The sequence below is a fragment of the Sorex araneus genome, chromosome 5 (assembly GCF_027595985.1).
Source record: "Sorex araneus isolate mSorAra2 chromosome 5, mSorAra2.pri, whole genome shotgun sequence".
Classification (NCBI taxonomy): Eukaryota; Metazoa; Chordata; class Mammalia; order Eulipotyphla; family Soricidae; genus Sorex; species Sorex araneus.
The window spans coordinates 79,565,937-79,586,238 of NC_073306.1; the positions used below are offsets into that span (position 1 = coordinate 79,565,937).

Consider the following 20,302-nt stretch of genomic DNA (forward strand, 5'->3'; position numbering starts at 1 on the left):
AGGGAAGGAAAAAGGGTAAGTCAAAACTTCAAGCTCTCTCATTATGAGGTATACCTGACGGGGACACCGAAAGCCGCCTGTACTTCCTCTCATCAATACAGCAGAGCTTTTTGTCAGTAATTTGCAATAAGTGTCGGCAGCATTTCTGCAGGGACCCAGAAATCATTATTGGCTGCGGATCTGCACGGTTCCTAATTGGAAGCATTGGGCCTTATCAGCTGAGGATTTCCTAGGACCTTTGACAGATACCAATACTAAAATCATTGTTCACTTGTCAATTTAAAAGACCATTAAAGCAGCTTATTTTGCTTTTAATTGGAACCACCTCCCTTTCCAACGCCTTACTTAAAAAAATAATAATAATAATAAAGAACACCACTCGGGCGCGCGCGCGCGCGCCCACACACACACACACACACACACACACACACACACACACACACACACACGCACGCGTGCACACGGCCCGGGAAGGGGCGGGATGTAGGTCGCGGGGCGGGTTAGGGCCGCGCCGCGGGGCGCCCGATGCAGCCGCCGCAGCCGCCGCTGCGGTGGCGCGGAACCACGCAGCTCCCGTCCGCGGGCTCGGATTTCCAGACTCCCGCCGCCGCCGCCGCCGCCGCACGTCTAGCCCGAGCGTTCCCAATTAAACAACACGCCGCATTCACTTAAAGATTTTCGCAAAAAGTGCACTGGGGCCAAAAATCAATCACTCTCCGCAGCCTGACCGGGTGAAAACAGATGCATAACATATTCATGCGTTGAGCTCGCCGAGCAGCCCAGCGCGGAACTAACTTTTTTTTCCCTCCTTCTTCTTATAAATAAAAAGAGGAGGGTTTCGGCGGCTAGGCAATCCTGCTAAAGCTGGCAGATGCGGCAAAACTAATATGTGTAAATGCTTTAAAGCAATAATCTGCTTACAACGACACTTCCCCCGAACCGCGGCAGGACGAGGGGGGAAGAGTAGGCGCTTGGCAGCCAGGGGAAACCGAATTGTTTTGACACCGCCATTGAATAGCAAAGCCTGGTGGATAATCATTTCATAGGATAATTGTAGGCAAGTGAAAAAAAAAAAAGTGGGACCTACCCACTTCACCCACCCTTTTTACCTTCTCCCATCAAAGTGAACGACGAGTTCTCCTCATTATTTTTACCTAGCTCACAACATCACTGGGTTTCTTCTAAATGAAATAGACTTAATGATAATACTAGAAGGTAAACGGAGCTAGAATAATATTTACTGTATAATCATTTGGGCTCTGTTAAGCTCAGCACTTCCCTTTATCCCAAGAATCTCACTAATTGCTTCCGATTTAAAAATGACCAGGCAGATTAATTTTGTTGGAAGGTTACTTACACCTAATGTTTTAAAATACAGTTTCTAAAGGCTCATTCTCATCTAATGCCCCACCCCCTTCTAATTTTAAGTAGTTGATATTTTGTTTGGCTGCTGTTTTATTTGCTGTCACAAAGAATTTGATGCAAAAACCACTTAAGCATGTATACAACCCATGGAGGGATTCATTTGACCTCATTATACTGCAATAAAGAAGAAATCCAGTTTGTTAAATATCACCGAACCACATGCACTTCACATCAGATCATAAGAGCAATGCTTCAAAAGATTATCCCAGAAAGTGCTTAGAAAGATGGAATGGGTTAACTTTGCTTGCCAGAAGGTGTTCTGACAAACACAGGAAAAGAGAGATACGTGCAGCCCCCTTTAAGAGCAGAGCAACTGAAGAAAAAAGAGATTTATGCTTTTAATTAATGGCAATTAAACCATGCCTGTTGGCTTGGCCTATGGCAATTGTTCCCTGCAAAAAGGAGGCCGAGCTGGTGACAAGCATTTGAATCCGCTAAGTTCTGTCAAGGGAGCTGACTCTGCAGGCATCAAAACCAAACTAAATCAATAAAAGAATTAAACTTTTATAAATTGCATTTTGACAAGTATCAGATACCGTTAAGCTTTGATATTATGAATTCCTTGGAGGTGATGCAAACAAGAAGGGCCGCAGTTAGAGATCCAAACAATCAAAGAGGGTTGTTAACATGCGCTGTCAAATGCATCAGTGCTATTAATTACTACAAATTAATGTGACTCTCTCTTCCTCTGGTGATTGGAATAATAATCAGCCAGATTCATGGAATGAGCACCGAGAACATATGCAACCCTGCCAAAAATAATAAGTTTTAAAGACAGTAGACATTTGCAATCTCTGTGTTCAAAGACAGGCTGGTTTTCTTGTTGCCAGTTGTGACCTCACTTTACCCTATCTCTCCCCCCCCTCCCGCCCCCCAGTCTGAGTTCCTCTTCATGTGCTTTTTATAGTGACTTGATGATGGAAGCATCTTGCCAATGATTATTGGGGCATAGAATAAAATCTTTATTGTGCTCCATTGGGGTGTGGGAAAAATATAGCCTACCCAAAGGGACCGCCTTCTGAGAACTGAACCCAAATGCCAAAAGCTCCATGATTTGACCACTTCCTGGCCTGAAAACTTTGCCTTGTAGTAAGGTTGATAATATAAATGATCAGGCCAGAGAGATAGTACAGTGGGTAGGGCGGTTGCTTTGCAAGAGGTTGACCCAGGTTTGATCATGGGCATCTGAACACTGACACAAATAATTCCTGAGTGCAGAGCTAAGAATAACCCCTGAGCATCTCCAGGTATGGTCCCAGAACAACAACAACAACAATAGTGATAATATAAATGGTGCAATTCTCTCACTCTGACAGTGCAGTAGGCCTGTAGGGAGAATAGAAATCCTAACTAGAGCTTCTGGATACCCGGTGTAATTCAAATTGAAGCATTTCCTCCCATTTTATAATAATATATATTATATAATATGTTTTAATCATATTCATTATATTAAAATGACCACGGTCAGTATTCATCTGTTCCCCCTCAAGTCCATGTTTTAAAATAGTGTGTGATTTTTTTTAACCTCAATGACTAGAAGAATGGTGATTCTAGACCGATATTTTCCCATCTCACTCAGTGAAAGTAGAAAGAACAGCACCGAGGATTAGCATATGGACACAAGTTAAAATCCCTGACATTTCACATGTGCATGAAACACCATGCAGTGACTCTGCTGTTTGAGTGGAGCAGTTCTGCTGCCTATGATCTCCAGTGCCAGAGCAGTTTCCAGCATGCATGAGAGCCAGGAATATAAAAGCACTACAAAATGGGTGTAAATTTTCATCCTGTGCCATCTTGAGCACCACAAGTTATATCATGGCCAGGAAGTGGTCTACACCATGACCATAACTTGTGTTCCTCAACTAAGAGTACAAGCCCTTGTGAGCACTTGCAAGCACCACAGTTTAAGAAGTGCAAACGTTGATGAGCATCTGAGCCAAGTGTGTGAGCACCACAGCCTGATGTGGCCCCCAGCACCACACCACCACTACCACCACCATCAAAAATGGCAGTAACAAAGGCCAGGGGAGAGTGGAAGAATTTTTAAAAGTATCTTTCTTCATGGGCTGGAGCGATAGCACAGAGACAGGGCATTGGCCTTTCACGCGGCCGACCTGTGTTTGATTCCTCTGCCCCTCTCAGAGAGCCCGGCAAGCTATGGAGATTATCGCGCCCGGATGGCAGAGCCTGGCAAGCTATCTATGGCGTATTGGATATGCCAAAAAACAGTAAAAGTCACAATAAAAGTCGTTACTGATGCCCACTCTAACAAATCGATGAGCAATGGGATGACAGTGACAGTGATCTTTGTTCATAAAATGCCACTGCAGACTAAAACTAAACAAATATTTGTGTTGCTAAATGTTTTACTTTATAGTTCCTAAAGTATTTTCCCAGTAAACATTGCAGATTAATTAGTAGTAACATGCTTAAGGTTGTGTTTTCCTCTTTTGTTTGGTGGGGAAAGGCAACCAGTTGTGCTCAGGGCTTACTCCTGCTCTGTACTTCGAGATCACTCCTGGAGGGGCTCGGTGGGACCATACATGATGCCAGGATCAAACTTGGGTCAACTGCATGCAAGGCTAGCATGTTACCTATCGTCCTAACTTTCTGATGCCCTTTGTGCTTTCTGACATACAATCTTTTTTCCCCCTTTCTGGTTTATTTTACTAATCTGGGCATTGAAGTATCCTCTTTCCCAAGAGTTACTGCCTTCTACACTTTACCTTTTGAACCAATAGCTTATAATTTCTCCTATCTGGGTATCTTCCAAATACTTCTACTGCATTTACAGAGTAATTTAAGGATAACATTTAACCACATACTATGAAGTTTCATAATAGTTTGGGTGGGTGGGTTCCTTTTATGTAACAAACTATAGTAACTCTTTTGAAAGGGAGCACTGCTCATGGTGTCCAGTGGACTATATGGTACATGAGGGATCGAACGTAGGGCTCTTTCATACAAAGCATGTGCTCCAGCCCTTGAAGCTGTCTCTCCTGCCTGAGATTCAATACCTTCTATCATGAACTAATCAAGAAGCTACAGGGCATTGGTGAAGGTGGCAGGGAGGGAAAGTCTAATTCCCTCTTGCAGTTGGACATAGAGTTACAAATCAGAACAACGAACTGTCTTTCTTTTTTTTTTTTCTTTTTGGGTCACACCTGGCAATGCACAGGGATTACTCCTGGCTCTGCACTCAGGAATCACCCCTGGCGGTGCTCAGGGGACCATATGGGATGCTGGGAACCAAACCCGGGTCAGCCACGTGCAAGGCAAATGCCCTACCCACTGTGCTATAGCTCCAGCCCCACGAACTGTCTTTCTATTTGCTTGGATGATCCATAGCTTTAGAAAATTATCATTTTCTAAAGTGTTAGTTGGCTACTCTGTTTTACTTGTGCAAGCTTTCTTTTTTTTTTCTTTTTTTTTTCTTTTTGGGTCACACCCAGCAATGCACAGAGGTTACTCCTGGCTTTGCACTCAGGAATTACTCCTGGCAGTGCTCAGGGGACCGTATGGGATGCTGGGAATCGAACCCGGGTCGGCCGTGTGCAAGGCAAACACCCTACCCGCTGTGCTATTGCTCCAGCCCCGTGTGAGCTTTCTTAATTGGAAAGAGACTAAATGATAACAAGCAGCCCCTAACTTGTACTAGGAATGGTGCCAGGTGTGTACTGGTGTTTGGATTAATTATTTGATTTTTACTATTGACTATACCTAAGTGTGTGTTTTTAACACAGAGAGAAATTATCTTGACACCATCTGGTAGCAGTTTTTCATGTCTGACAAAATTTAAAACTCAGTTTGAAGCTTGTTCAGTGATAAATATGCTTAAGACTCTGTATGACCTTGGGCAGCCTTTGACCTTATACAGATCAGGGCATTTGTCTCAAACTGTGGTTACAGAATTTTATTGATGTACCTAATCTGTTACCAGGAGCCACAGTTCTTATGATAGATAGTATGTTTGCTTGGATAGTGACAAGGAAGTTTGGAATGAATTTTTTCCTGTTTTGTTGACAAAGAATGTATCCTGGCTTTAAGACTGGATTTAAATGTAAGTTTTCCATTTCAAGGGCTTCTCAAAACCTATTCAGAAAGAGCATTAAAGGGGAGAAAGAGGAAACAAATGCCTATGAAGTCTCCACAAAAAAGTCTGAGATAAAAGTGTGTTTCTAAAGATGTGCTTCTCTCCTGCCCTGTGTGCTCACTCAGCAGATAGAGGAGGAATTCATTGTTGGAAATTTGTGTAATCATTTTTATCTGATTACTTGGCAAGATGCTATATGAACTATAGCCTCTATTTTAGAAATCCTGGTTTTATTATAAGCATGCTTCAGTTCTTCCAAATGTCTTTCTGGATTTGAAGGGGCTGCTCAAGTTTCCCCACTTACTTTTAGCTATAGAATCTTATAAGAGTGGAGCATTCTTGCAAAAGAGGGTGTGATATGTAAAGTGCAGATTGACCATTCACTATTCCTCTATGCTTCCTGGTACCAGCATTCACATCAGAGTGAGTACAAAGAACATATTTGTCTGGAATTCAGTTTCCATTTAAACCAAGTATGACAGCTTTCAAATTTTTAAAACTTTAAAATTACTTTTTATATTTTAACAAGAGAAACATTTGTTTCATTTTATGGGGGGGGCATACTCTAGTGTTTGAAGTTTACTTTGGTTCTGTGCTCAAGAGTGACCCCTGGCGGTGTTCGAATATAGAAACAGATGGGTCACATCCTGTACTATCTCTCCAGCCCTAAACATTTTTTTAATGCAAATTAATAAATGTCTTGTGGGATCTCTAGAGATAGTACAGCGGGAAAGGCACTTGCCTTGTATGGGTTTGATCCTTCGCATCACAAATGGTCCTCTGAGCACAGCCAGAGTTACCCCTGAGTGCAGAGCCTAGAGTAAGCCCCAAACACAGTCAGGTATGGCTCTGAGCCCCCACCCCAATATTATGTCTTGTAAACTTAACAATATACCTCAAAATATGAATATCCCAAATTCAAAGAGATAAAAAAATTGCTTCTATGACTATAAAATGTAAGTATTATTCATGTAACTATCTTTTCTGGAGTTAATTTATAATATAGTTGTGCTTATTTATTCACTATTATTTTGGTGGCCTCTAATCTGTAAGTTTGCATATAAATAGTTTCATTGGGATAAGATCTATTTCTTTTCACATTTACTTTCTTCTTTTTTTATTTTAATGAATGATCATGAGATACAGTTACGGACCTACAAATTTTTGTGACTATGCTTCAATCAAACAATGTTTGAGTACCCATTCCTCCACCAGTACCTATTCCTCTACCAGTACCCATTCTCTACCACCAATGTTCCCAGTGTCCTCCTGCCACCCCAACCCTTTCCCACCCCCTGACTCGTGGCAGACACATTCCCTCTTAATCTCTTTCTCCTTTTGGGTGTTATAGTTTTTAATATACTCACTAAACAGTCATCATGTTTAGTCCATAGCCTACTTTCAGCACACATCTACCACCCCAAGTGATCCCTCCAACCATCATTTATTTAGTGGTCTCTTCTCCATTCCAACTGCCTTTCCCCCCAGCACATGAGATGGGCTTCCAAGCCATGGGGCCACCCTCCTAGCCTTTATCTCTACTATCCTTAGGTGTTATTCTCCTATTATTCACACTCACTTTCTTTTTGCTTTCTTACACCTTTTTCCTCTTTCTTAAACCTGTAAATATTGTTGATTGTGGACTGGTAGCTCAATTCATAAATTCTTCTCAATATTATTGATAATATTTGTGAGTCCTCACATTTTATCGGTTCTTGAATTTAATAACTAGCAGAAAAATATTTTATTATAATAAAAAAGTAGGTGATGATGAGTAAGGGTATTCAAAATTTTAGACAGGTAGAAACATATTGTCAGTTATTCACATACATGTATGCCAATATGATATATGGCTGTTGATTTCTTAGAAAATATGTCTTCATTTGAGAGGTAAGTTATCTCTTTTTATTTTCCTCATGAAGAAAATGTCAGATGAATGATCTGCTGTTGGTTATTCTTCACCATGTGGAATGATAGATGAAAACACACTTTAATTTAGCCCCTTTGTGTTTCTCCTAGTATGATACTTTTGTCTTTTATTACAGTTTGCTAGATAGAAAGAAGCTCCATGTACATGTCACAAATTACAATGAGACAAATTGCAAATATAGAGTTGATGTCTTTGTCTACTTATAATACTGAATATTGTCCCAAGAAGTGATTTGTACAAGAAACTTTCAATGTATGCTAGATGGATTAGCAACTATTGTAATACACGCACACGCACGCACACACACACACACACACACACTGGTATTTGTACTTTAACTCAAGTTACAGTAGCTAAAATTGATAGTAATTCTTCTCAATATGCAGTGTTTTATAACCAACACCCCACCCTGCCCCCAAATTAAGATATATCTAATAACTGTATTAAAGGAAAAAATTGGGTCAGAGAGGGGTTAAAAGATATTGCCTTGCACATGGCTGGCCTCAATTTGATCTCCAGCACTGCAGAGGGGTCCCTAAGAACCACCAGGAGTGACCCTTAAGTACATGTGGGGGTGGCCCAGTTCCTTCCTCCAAAAAGGGAAAATGTTTGAAAAAATTGTTATATTCCAAATACAATTTTTGGGGGGTCACACCCAGCGATGCACCCAGCAGGTAACTTCTGGCTCATGCACTCAGGAATTACTCCTGGCAGTGCTCAGGGACCATATGGGATGCTAGGAATTGAACCTGGGTCAACCGTGTGCAAGGCAAATGCCCTACCCGCTGTGCTATCACTCCAGTCCCCCCAAATATAATATTGAGTTATTAAGAAGTAATTTTTCTCAACTGCACAAAAAATTTTTATGATCTTGTCTTTCCATGTCCCAAATGTCAAGTTTTGAGACATGCATTCACTAACTACCAACACTTCTGGTTGAAGACAAAATTATATATTTTATCCCTGACTCTGAGAGTTAGTTTTCCTTTTTATCACCTACTTACCCACTCAAGAGATAATTTCTTTTTTTTTTTTTGCTTTTTGAGTCACACCCGGCAATGCACAGTGATACTCCTGGCTCATGCACTCAGGAATTAGCCCTGGCGGTGCTCAGGGCACCACATGGGAAGCTGGGAATCAGAATCCAGGTTGGTTGTGTGCAAGGCAAACGCCCTACCTGCTGTGCTCTTGCTCCCGCACCTCAAGAGATAATTTTTAGCCTGGTATTTGATAAATTCTGTCCTACCCATTGACCCATATTCAAATGCCTAGTAAATCCATGCAGTTATACAAAGTACAATTGACTCATCAATCATTACCACACATTTCATTTACTAATACAGTTAAGCAACAATGATGTAAACATTTTTTCTCTCTCTTGATTCAGAATGGGCAATAATTCTGGCATGACATATATGGCTCACAGTAAGTAAATAAGAGGAAATTACTGCTCCACAACAGAGCCTGTTGTATCCCTGACAGTACTAAACTAGACTAGACTGAATTTCCAAGTCTTATAAGCCAGAGAAAAGAGAGAAGAAAATAAATACCCATTACAGTGGGTAAGGAGCTTACCTTTCATGCAGTCAGCCCATATTTCAATCCCTGGCACCACTTATGGTCCCCATGCAACACTAGGAATGATCCCTGATGAGCCAGGTGTAAACCTTGGTCCCAAAACAAAAGGAGACAAAGGAGAACAACAAAAAGACCTATGACAAGGGGGTAGATAGGGATATTGGGAAGAGTTGAGGGGCTGGAGAGATAGTACAGTGGGTATGACACTTGTCTTGCATGAGGACAACCAAGGTTTGATCCCAGGTGTCACCTATGGTCCCCGCAATACTACCAGGAGGGATTCCTGAGTGCAGGAGCAGGAGTAGGCCCTGAACACAGCTGGGTCTGACTCACAAGCAAAACAACAAAAGAAAAAAAGAGTTGATACAGGGCACTATGGGAATACAGAGGGGCCATCTAACCCAGCCTGGGGGTACTATAAAGAGAATGTTTCATAGATAAAGGTATGTTTAAGGCAAAGATGGAAACAAAATGTAAGAAGAGAGATGGAAAAAGAAGCAGAGGTAGAAGTGTATACCAGATAGTGGGAAAGGCAGGACTTATGCCAGAGGTAAGGAAAATCGTGACCAAATCAAATAATGGGGAAAAAATCATTTTTGCTGGGATACATAGTATATAAAATAATTTTCTAATATCAGAGTGTGATTACTTAAAAATAAGTGTGGAGGGGTCAGAGAGAGAGAGTGCAGTGAGAGGGCACTTGCTTTCACGCGGCTGATCTGAGTTCTATCCTTGGAATCCAATATGGTCCTCTGAATACTATAGTGGTTGGCCATGTGTAAGGCAAGCACCCTACCTGCTGTACTATCTCTCCAGCCCCTTTATTTCACTTAATTTTTATTTATTTTATTTTATTTTATTTTGGCTTTTTGGGTCACACATGGCATTGCACAGGAGTTACTCCTAGCTCATGCACTCAGGAATTACTCCTGGCGATGCTCGGAAGACCATATGGGATGCTGGGAATCAAACCCAGGTCGGCTACGTGCAAGGCAAATACCCTGCCCGCTGTGCTATCGCTCCAGCTTCTTTTCCTTAATTTTTCATAATTTTATTTTTACTTAGGTAATATGTGTTATAGTGGTGTTAATGTGTATGGTATCTAGGTAGAAGTTTACTATAATTCACCATAACCAAAGGACCCAAGACCTTCCACCACTGTTTTATCTTTTTTTATTTATTTTTTATGGTTTTGCTTTTTGGGGTCACACCCGGCGATGCACAGGGGTCACTCCTGGCTCTGCACTCAGGAATTACCCCTGGCGGTGCTCAGGGGACCATATGGAATGCTGGGAATTGAACCCAGGTTGGTCGCGTGCAAGGCGAACACCCTACCCGCTGTGCTATCGCTCCAGCCCCTCCACCACTGTTTTTTTTTTTTTGCTTTTTGGGTCACACCCAGCGATGAACAGACAGGGGTTACTCCTGGTTCTACACTCAGGAATTACCCCTAGCGGTGCTCAGGGCACCATATGGGATGCTGGGATTCGAACCTGGGTCAGCCTGGGTTGGCCGCGTGCAAGGCAAGTGCCCTACCCGCTGTGCTATTGCTCCAGCCCCTGTTTTATTCATTTTTTAATTTAAAGAACTGTGATTGACCAGATTATTGATAATTAAGTTTAGGGATATACTGTCCTAGCACCAGCTCCACCAGTGTTCCCAGGTTCCCTCTTTCCCTGCAGCATGCCACTTTGACAAACATATTATAAAGTTTGATGGTTGTAGTTTGAATCTTGTGTTTTCAGTGTTGTTGAATCTGTGCCTTAGAGATACAGCTATACCATTCCCCCACATTACCAGTATACCTGAGATTGCTGATCCTGTTATTTCCTATTTCCCTGTTATTTCTCTTTCTTGTTTTCTTTCTTCCCCACCCCCTGATTTATTTCCTTCTATGTCCTCCTCCCTATAGTCAGGGGTAAAGGGTTGTTGGATAACATTGGGTTGTCCTTGTTCCTCCCGCAGGAAGTTTAGGTTTATTGAGTTACTCCCACAACCACGCCTCGAGGCATATCCAATTCCATCAAGCACTAATAAACACATATTGCTTCCTCTTTCCTTTATGTCTTTTGCATGGTTTATTCAGCAGTGTCCTTTCTGTATAGACACAGGAAGACAGTTGATGCTATACTTTTGTAACGTGTGAGTTAATTGACTTCAAATAATATTTACTCCTGGGCATCCAGCATATTTACCTGACTTAAGCCTCAGTTGCCCTTGGTTCCTAGCACTTCAAAAGCAGAGTCCCAATGAAGGAACTGGATGGACCCAGGGCAAGTGGTAAGCTCCCCTGGTATCAGAAAGGGACAAGCTAACTGCCATATGAAGTATAATAAGTTAAGAGCATGGTCATGGACAAATTCTGTCATGACCCAAAAAGAAGTAACTGAATAAGGACTCTGCTGGGGTTAGGAAAGACTAACTTGGCCTGAGGACTGTGGCCTGGAATATATAGTGAGATATCCCCAGGAAGAGCCAACCTTTAAACTTAATATATCTCATACTGTGTTCATATAAAATGACTAGAAATATTATAAGAAGCAAATTTACTATGAATGTTTAAATGGATTACTAGCTGAGGAAAGGAAAAAGCAATACATCCTAGATGGAATCCCACCCTTGAGTGGATCTTCTAGTAATTTAGAGTGACAACCCTCAGATAAGATTTTTGTCCTTGAGTTAATCTCCTAGAACTTTCCCTGAAGAAGTGGCTTTACATTTATTTGTTGTTATGACAATGTTCAACCCCACCTATGTGTACCCCAACCCTTCATGATTTCTATATAACTATGCTTAAGGGGAGAGATTGGACTATGCTGGGGAGGAGAGAGAAATAAACTGTCTACCAACCAGCCTGGGGCCCTGTTTCTCCATGTGCCTGATCTTTTGTCTGTCAGTCACTGTGGACCGGCCAGGGGAATCCTTCTTGGCCACTGAACAAGTCCCATGTGCCCCTGCGTTTTCTTTTGAAACTCACAAAGGGTGACCTAGGCAATGCCTTCAATTCTTAATTTTTTAACTTAAAAAAATCTAGATGATGTGTTATATCATATAAAATATGTAAATATGCTAGCAAAATAAAAGATAACTCATAGAACCTGAAAATACTTTAGATCATATAGAATAGTTTTCTTTAACTATTTCTTTCAGGGAGAGGGGGTTGGACACACCAGGTGATGCTTAGAGCTCACTCCTGGTTCTCAGGGATCATTCCTGATGGTGACCCAAGGAACAAATTTGATGCTGGTGATCAAACCAAGTTCTCTTGTGCGCAAGGCAAGCACCTTACCAGATATACTATCTCTCTGGCCCCCAATTTTACTGTTTCTTAATACAACACCCCCTTACAAGCTCAATGGACAAAGCATAGAAGTAGAGACAGGACTTCTAGTCTAGTCTATCAGCATTGTTTCTCCTCCCCCCATCACCTTTTAGTTTTGTTTTGTTTGGGGGCTACATTCAATGGTGCTCAGGGGTTACTGCTATCTCTACACTCAGGAATTATTCCAGATGGTGCTCAGGGACTACATGGGATGCCAGGGATCAAATCCAGGTTGTCCTCATTCGTGCAAGGTGCTCTATCTGCTGTACCACCACTCTAACCGCAAGACTAGCATTTTTACTTATTCAGGTTGAATTTTTCAGTAAGAAATATACAAGTATTTAATAAACAAAATTAGTTTATCAAAGGAAGGTATTAGACAATTTTTAAATACGTTGCATAATTTTTACACATGTTAGTTTTGAATGAATTTGTCCATCAACATTTTAAACATGTTGGAATGCACTTTGTAGTTTAAAATTCATAAGCAGTAAATTAAGGAGAAATATTTTGGAACAAGCTAAAAGTAAGGTTGTCATGAAAATTCAAAGATGTTTGGCAATACTCATATCAAATTATTCAAAAGAGAATACAAAAGTGTCACTGTCACTGTATCACTGTCACTGTCATCCTGTTCATTGATTTGCTCGAGTGGGTGCCAGTAATGTCTCCATTCATCCCTGTTGCGTGCTAGTGTAGCCCGATGGCGTATTGGGGGCTCTTTCAGGATCAGGGGAATGAGGACTGTTGTTGTTATTGTTTTTGGCATATTGAGTATGCCACAGGCAGCTTCCCAGGCTCTGCTGTGTGGGCAGGATACTCTCGATAGCTTGCTGGGCTCTCTGAGAGAGAGAGAGACGGAGGCTTTTGGGGTGGCCTCTAATCACCTTTAGAGGTGTTCCCAGTCTACCGAATGTAATCCTTTGGTGGACCCAGTCTACCGAATGTAAGCCTTTGGTTGACTGGCATGTTGTAATGATCTGCACACTGACAAACATGCACCTGCCTGCGTCTCTGGGCAGTACCTGGACATCTGCGGCCTCAGGTTGATCTCCTTGAGGTTGATGAAGTGCACCTGGAAGTTGTTGAGCAGCTGGCAGAGCAGGACCCTATTGCAGGGTCTGAGCCAGGTCGAACACCTGCGCTGAGTCCCAGGTCACCCGGTGGTTGGCTGACAGCACCCCACAGTGGATGAGCCACTGAGTGCACTGCCGCCATGACTTGTCTGGGTGCTGCAACTCGGCCCGGCCAGGGCAGGTGGTGATGCTGTGGCCGCTGCAGCAGTTTCTCCATGCGCCGCCAACACCATTCTGTCCAAATCTTTCAAACAGCCAATGACATTCATCAGGAATCATACATAGAGTTCCAGCAGGGATCACTCGTAGAGTTCCATGCCTGGCATGCTGAGCCACGCGTTGTCTAAGGCGAGATGGTGAGCTGGGTTCAGGAGAGTGTGAGGGGTTCAGGCAGCATCGATGCCATCTAGTCTCTAATCAAATATGGTATAGTAATTATGGAGAATGAGTAGGGAATGTCTTATGATGTGTTGCACGGCCGCAAAAGTGGCCGCGCAGTTTAGAAATATGTTCACTAATACGTGAAGCTCGGCCCAAGTGTGTGGAAAGAGGCCTGGAGTATGACAGCAGTTGAGTTGTGGAGGTCAGCTGCCAGGGCTGAGTCCCTTGGGGTGGGGAGGGCTCTCACCCAACCCCACTGGGGTGCCCTGAGTGTCACATGTTAATTATATCAATAATATAGTTCTACATGACAGAAGGGGAAAAAAGATATATTTTAATGTCATGGCTCTCTGGTTGAATGTTTATAGACATTAAAACTAAAGCAATTGTGTTCTGTCCCTAGAAAATACAAAATAAGACTTCTCAGTCAAGTCTGTTTTTCACATTTTTCATGTGAAAAACAGATTTTTCATCATAGTTTACACCTTATGAATTATGCTAGCATATGATTCAAACCAGATAAGTAATATGAATTTTTTTTTTGCTTTTTGGGTCACACCCAGCAATGCACAGGGGTCATTCCTGGCTCATGCACTCAGGAATTACCCCTGGCGGTGTTCAGGAGACCATATGGGATGCTGGGATTCGAACCCTGGTCGGCCGCGTGCAAGGCAAACGCCCTACCCGCTGTGCTATCGCTCCAGCCCCAGTAATATGAAATTTGTGGGGGGAGGTATTTGGCCATATTCACTGGTTGCTCAGTATCTATTCCTGGTTCTATGCTCAGAAGTGACCCTTGGCTGTGCTTGGGAAACTATATGCACTGCCAGGTATTAAACCTGTCATGACTGAAACAATGGCTTGCAAGGCAAATGTCTTAATCATCTCTCTGACCCTATAGCTGAGATGATGATGATGATGATGATGATGATGATGATGATGATAATGGTGATGATGATCAATAATAATAATGGTGATGATGATGATGATCATCATCATCATTATTATTATTGGCCATCCCTTGTAGTTCTCAGGGCTTACTCCTGGTTTTTCACTCAGGGATCACTCCTGATGAGGCTCAGGCAAACATTCAAGTTTGTCTAATTTTAAGGAATTGCGGCCCTCTTCCTCTCCTGTGATGGTCTCCACCATCTTTAGTCTTCCTCACCACCTATCCAACTGTGTGTCTTCTCCCTACCCACTCCCAACTTCTGGATTACTTCACTTCACTTGTCATTTGTCATCCTGTTGATCTTCGATTTGCTTGAGTGGGCACCAGTAACATCTCCATTAATCCCTGTCTCGTGCTAGTATTGCCCAATGGTATCTGCTCACTCCAGGAACAGGAAGAGTCTCAAACCGTTTATTCAGGGTTTTGATGAAGAAGTCTGACCATCTCATAGATGGGCAGCCATGTGATCTTTTGACATCCCGTCCCCTTTTGATGTCAAGTCTAGCTTTGACTAGGGTAACAGCTGTAGTCCAGCAGTCTTCTCTGAATCACATTACATATTCAGCCCATCTGATTTTTGATGCCTTGGCAAACAAGACAGTGTCCCTGATTCTTGATTGATGACAGAGGTTGGAACTCCGGATTCCTTCTCTCACTTGAGTGAAACATAATACTCCAAGCATAGCTCTTTCGATTCTCCTTCGGGATACCTGAATAGCATTCTCATCCTGTTTTCGTGAGGTATATGTTAGTGCAGGAAGAACAGTGGAGTCAAAAAGATGTACCCTGAGCAGGAGGTTCTTTGTCCTCTTAACCACTTCTTTGACACTCTTGAAGGTATTCCATGCTGCTCTCTTCCTCCTACGTAGTTCTGGTGCCAAGTCATTCCTCATGTTGAGTTCTTGACCGAGGTACACATAACTGCTGCTTTCGGAGATATTTGTTCTGTTGAGGGCAAATGGAATGTCAGGGACTAGTTCATTTTTCATGAACATTGTTTTGGTGAGATTCAGCTGCAGTCTGACCGTTCCACACTCCTGGTCGAAGTCAGCCAACATTTGTACTGCTTGGCTAATGTTTGGTGTTATTGGAATGATGTTATCAGTGAAGCAGAGGTGATTGCTGACCGTCTATCTTCACTCCCATTCCTTCCCATTCCAGTCATCGCATGACATTCTCGAGGGTGGCACTGAAGAGTTTCGGTGAAATGGTATCACCCTGCTGAACCCTCTCTTTACGTCGATGATCACTTCCTTGTAGAATGGTGATATCCTTGTGGTGAATCTGTGTTACAGCTCGCGGAGGACCTTGATGTACTGAATTTGAACGCCCTGTTTGACTAGGGCTTCAATGACTGCTTCAGTCTCAACAGAATCAAAGGCCTTCTTTAAATCGATGAACATTAGATAGAGCGACATCTTAAACTCTCAAGAAATTTCAATGAGCTTGGTCACCATGTGGATATGGTCGATAATGCTGAATCCTTTCGGAACCCAGTTTGCTCACATGGTTGTCCTTCATCTAGTGTTCTGCCTATTCTATTCAGGATGACTCAAGTGAACAAATTGTAGATGATGGACAACAGGCAGATTGGGCGATAGTTGCCGATAGATGTCTCCCTTCTTGTACAACAGAACGGTCCTGCTGGTTTTCCATTGGGACAGAACCTTGCATAGAGACAGGTAGCGTGTGAAGAGCCAAGCCAGTGTATTGACAAGTACTGGCAGCAGATTCTTCAGGTGTTCGGGTCTGACCTTGTCTGGACTGGGTGCTGTACACATCTTTACCGATGAAATGGCGTGTCGGATTTCAGAAGAGAGGATGTTGGGAACGACATATCCATTCTGCAGAATTTGGTATGTGGGCAGGTGGACGTGGCTATCAAAGAGATCCGAGTAGAAGTCGTGAATAATCCTCTCCATTGCCTTTCTGGAAGATGTGATAGATCCATTAGAACATCGGAGGGCAGCCATCTTGGTCTTGTAATTGGCGAAGGACAGGCGAGCATTGTGAATACTTTTCCTGGCTTCTGCCGCATCGGCCAACACTGCTGCTCTTCTCTCTTTGAGGTCTTCCTTTATGGCTTCTATGCACAACTTTGCGAGCTCAAACATTAGCTTGTGGTTGCCTGAGGCTCATGCCAAACCACACTGGTGAATGAGCTCGAGAATTTCCGAAGACAGGCGTCTGTTTGTGGCTTTCCCACTCTCGGCATTCTTTGCGCAGTCATGGAGGAGTTTAACCAGTCAATTGTATTTCTCGTCGATGTTGTCAACAACAGCATCTTCCCACGTTGCAATAGTGCCAAAGAGCTCCCAGTTAGTGGTCATTCTGGGAGTTCTCTTCTTAAACTTAAACTTTGCAGCCCTTTCTCCTCACTCTGTGAAGTAGAATTTTGCACAAAGGAGACAGTGGTCCAATCCCATTTGGAATTTTGGGACAACAGTGATATTGGTCAGGCAAAACCTTCAATTGAATATGATGTGGTCAATTTCGTTGTGGAACTGTCCACTGGGAAACTCACACGTCCAATGTTTAGATTCAGCTTTCTGGAACTGTGTGTTACCATGCATGATCTTGGTCCACATGATGACCTCAGACAGTCTCTCACCCTGTTTGTTCCATTCTAGGCCATGGGTCCCAATGTGGAGTTCTTCGGGCGACCTTCTCGGTCCTATCTTGGCATTGAAATCACCGACAATGATCTTGTAGAAGGTGTGGTCTTCTTCACAGAACTTCTCCAGCTCCGTGTAGAACTTCTCAATTTCTTCATCATAGTTGGATGTTGGTGTGTAGACGACGAAGATAGAAACTGCCTGCAGTGAGCCACATCTATTCAAGCATAATCATCCAATTCATGTTGTTAGGCATTCTAATTAATCAATGATCATGACCAAGTTTGTGTTGACAAGGGCCGAACCTCACTACCCCCCAGCCACCATCATGCTCCAGGCTGCTTTCCCGGACACTCGGGCCAAACTTCACTTAGGAGTGAAGCCCCACAGAACCAGGTCAAGCAGAACTTTGCGACCTTGGAATCCAGGCTCAACGAGACCTGGAAACAAAATCCCTCTGTCTGCTTCCTACAATCCCAGGTGCTTCAGGATTAAACCCAGGTGTTGCAGCCCCTTGACACACCATAAGACACTTAATACCCATTTTCTATAATTTCTGCACTATATTTGAGAGGGATCAAATATGGTGTGAACCATGGGAACATGTGTAAGGGTGATTGGAGGCCTCCCTAAAAGTTTCCATCCCTCTCGGAGAGCAGGATGTGCCCCTACCTGCTGTTCTATCTCTCCAGTCCCAGAGTCTCTCTCTATATGTTTCCTCCCTCTCCCAAGTCCAGCCCAGCAAGCTACCGAGAGTACCCTGCCCACACGGCAGAGCCTGGCAAGCTACCCATGGCGTATTCTATATGCCCAAAACAGTAAGAACAAGGGGCCTCATTCACCTGACACCGAAAGAGCACCCAATATGGCAGCATTAGGAAGGGATGAGCAAGGAGGACTGATAAAATCTCAGGGATGAATTTGACTGCCAAAATGAAGAAAGACGAAAATGACTGTCTGTACTCTCAATGCACGTATGCTGGCATCAGAAGCATCCATCGAGGACCTGATGATGCAAGCACAGAAGATCAAGTACGACATCATTGGTCTGACCGAAACAAGAAGGTATCAAACACATCACACCATTTTCAACATTGGAGAGGAACTGTTCCTCAAAACATGCGACAACAGAGGCATCAGTGGCATCGGTGTCCTTGTCAACAAGGACTTGGCCTTAGCTTTTGGATCATACCCAACAATCCTGAGGGCTTACGCCTTGCTCTGTGCTTAATGAGTGCTCCTGGTGGAGGTTGGGGACATACATGGTGTGGAAGATTGAATGGTAATCAACCATATATGCAAGGGCACTTACCTTGCATATATAGAAGATAGGTGATATTTCAGTCATACCATGTTCCAGTATCCAAATCTCCCCCTCCTCCTCCTCCCCCCTCCTCCTCCTCCCCCTCCCCCCTCCTCCTCCCCCTCCTCCTCCTCCCCCCCTCCTCCTCCTCCTCCTCCCCCTCCTCCTCCTCCTCCTCCTCCTCCTCCTCCTCTTCCTCCTCCTCCTCCTTCCTCCTCCTCCTCCTTCTTCTTCTTCTTCTTCTTCTTCTTCTTCTTCTTCTTCTTCTTCTTCTTCTTCTTCTTCTTCTTCTTCTTCTTCTTCTTCTTCTTCTTCTTCTTCTTCTTCTTCTTCTTCTTCTTCTTCTTCTTCTTCTTCTTCTTCTTCTCTATCTTTCCTCTTGGGAAGTATGGTTTGCAATACAGATACCAAAGAGTTATGTATATACCTTTACCTACTTTAAACATTCAGTTCTCATCCAGAGTGATCATTTCCAACCATTATTGCTGTATACTGGTTCCTTCTCTATCCGAACTGCCCTCTGCCTCCCGACACACTGTGGTAGCTTCCAACCATTGACCAAACCTCCTGGTCCCTGTTTTACCTAGCCTTGGATATTAGTTTCATACTATTTTTTATATCTCACAAACAAATCTAGTTATTCTGTATTCATCCCTCTCCTTCTGACTCATATCACTCAGCATGATATTCTCCATGTCCACCCCATTTATAAGGAAATTTTATGACTTCATTTTTTCTGATAGCTGCTTAGTATTTATTATGTAGATGTACCATAGTTTCTTTATCCAATCATCAGTTCTCAGGCACTCAAGTTGTTTCCAGATTCTGGCTATTGTGAATAGTGCTGCAATGAACACAGAAGTGCCAATGATGTCTCTGCTGTGTGTTTTGGGGCACCCATGGTATATTCCCAGAAGTGGTATTGCTAGATCAAATGGGAACTAAACTTCCAGTTTATCGAGGAATGTCCATATTGTTTTTTAAAGAGCCTGAACCAGTAGGCATTCCCACCAACAATAAATGAGAGTTCCTTTTTCCCCACATCCACACCAGCATTGGTTGGTCATGTTCTTTTGGATGTGTGCTTTTTCTGTGGTGTGAGATGATATTTTGTTACTTTGATTTGTATCTCCCTGATGATTAGTGATGTAGAGCATTTTTATGTGAATTTTGGCTATCTGAGTTTATTATTTGAGGAAGTTTCTGTTCATTTCTTCTCCCCATTTTTTTTTTGCTTTTTGGGTCACACCCAGCGATGCACAGGGGTTACTCCTGGTTCTATACTCAGGAATTACCCCTGGCGGTGCTCAGGGGACCATATGGGATGCTGGGATTCGAAACTGGGTCAGCCTGGGTCGGCTGCGTGCAAGACAAGCACCCTACCCGCTGTGCTATTGCTCCAGCCCCCCTCTTTTCCCCATTTTTTAAAAGGGGTTGGACATTTCTTGTAATGAAGGAGCACCTTTGGGCTCTCTCTTGACCCCATATTTCATGCTCTCCAGGATACATATAATTAAAATGTATAGAATAAGTAAAATCCTTCTCCTTCTTCTCCCCATTACCCTTTCTCCTCCTCTTCCTCTTCCTCCTCCTCCTCCTCCACCATCACCACCACCTCTCCTTC

At 43.1% G+C, this 20,302-nt stretch overlaps 1 pseudogene; it reads right to left on the reverse strand.

Moving 5' to 3' along the window:
- Positions 1-500: 500 nt before the first annotated feature.
- LOC101545295 (60S acidic ribosomal protein P0-like) overlaps positions 501-20,302 on the reverse strand; it is a 29,205-nt pseudogene continuing 9,403 nt past the window's right edge.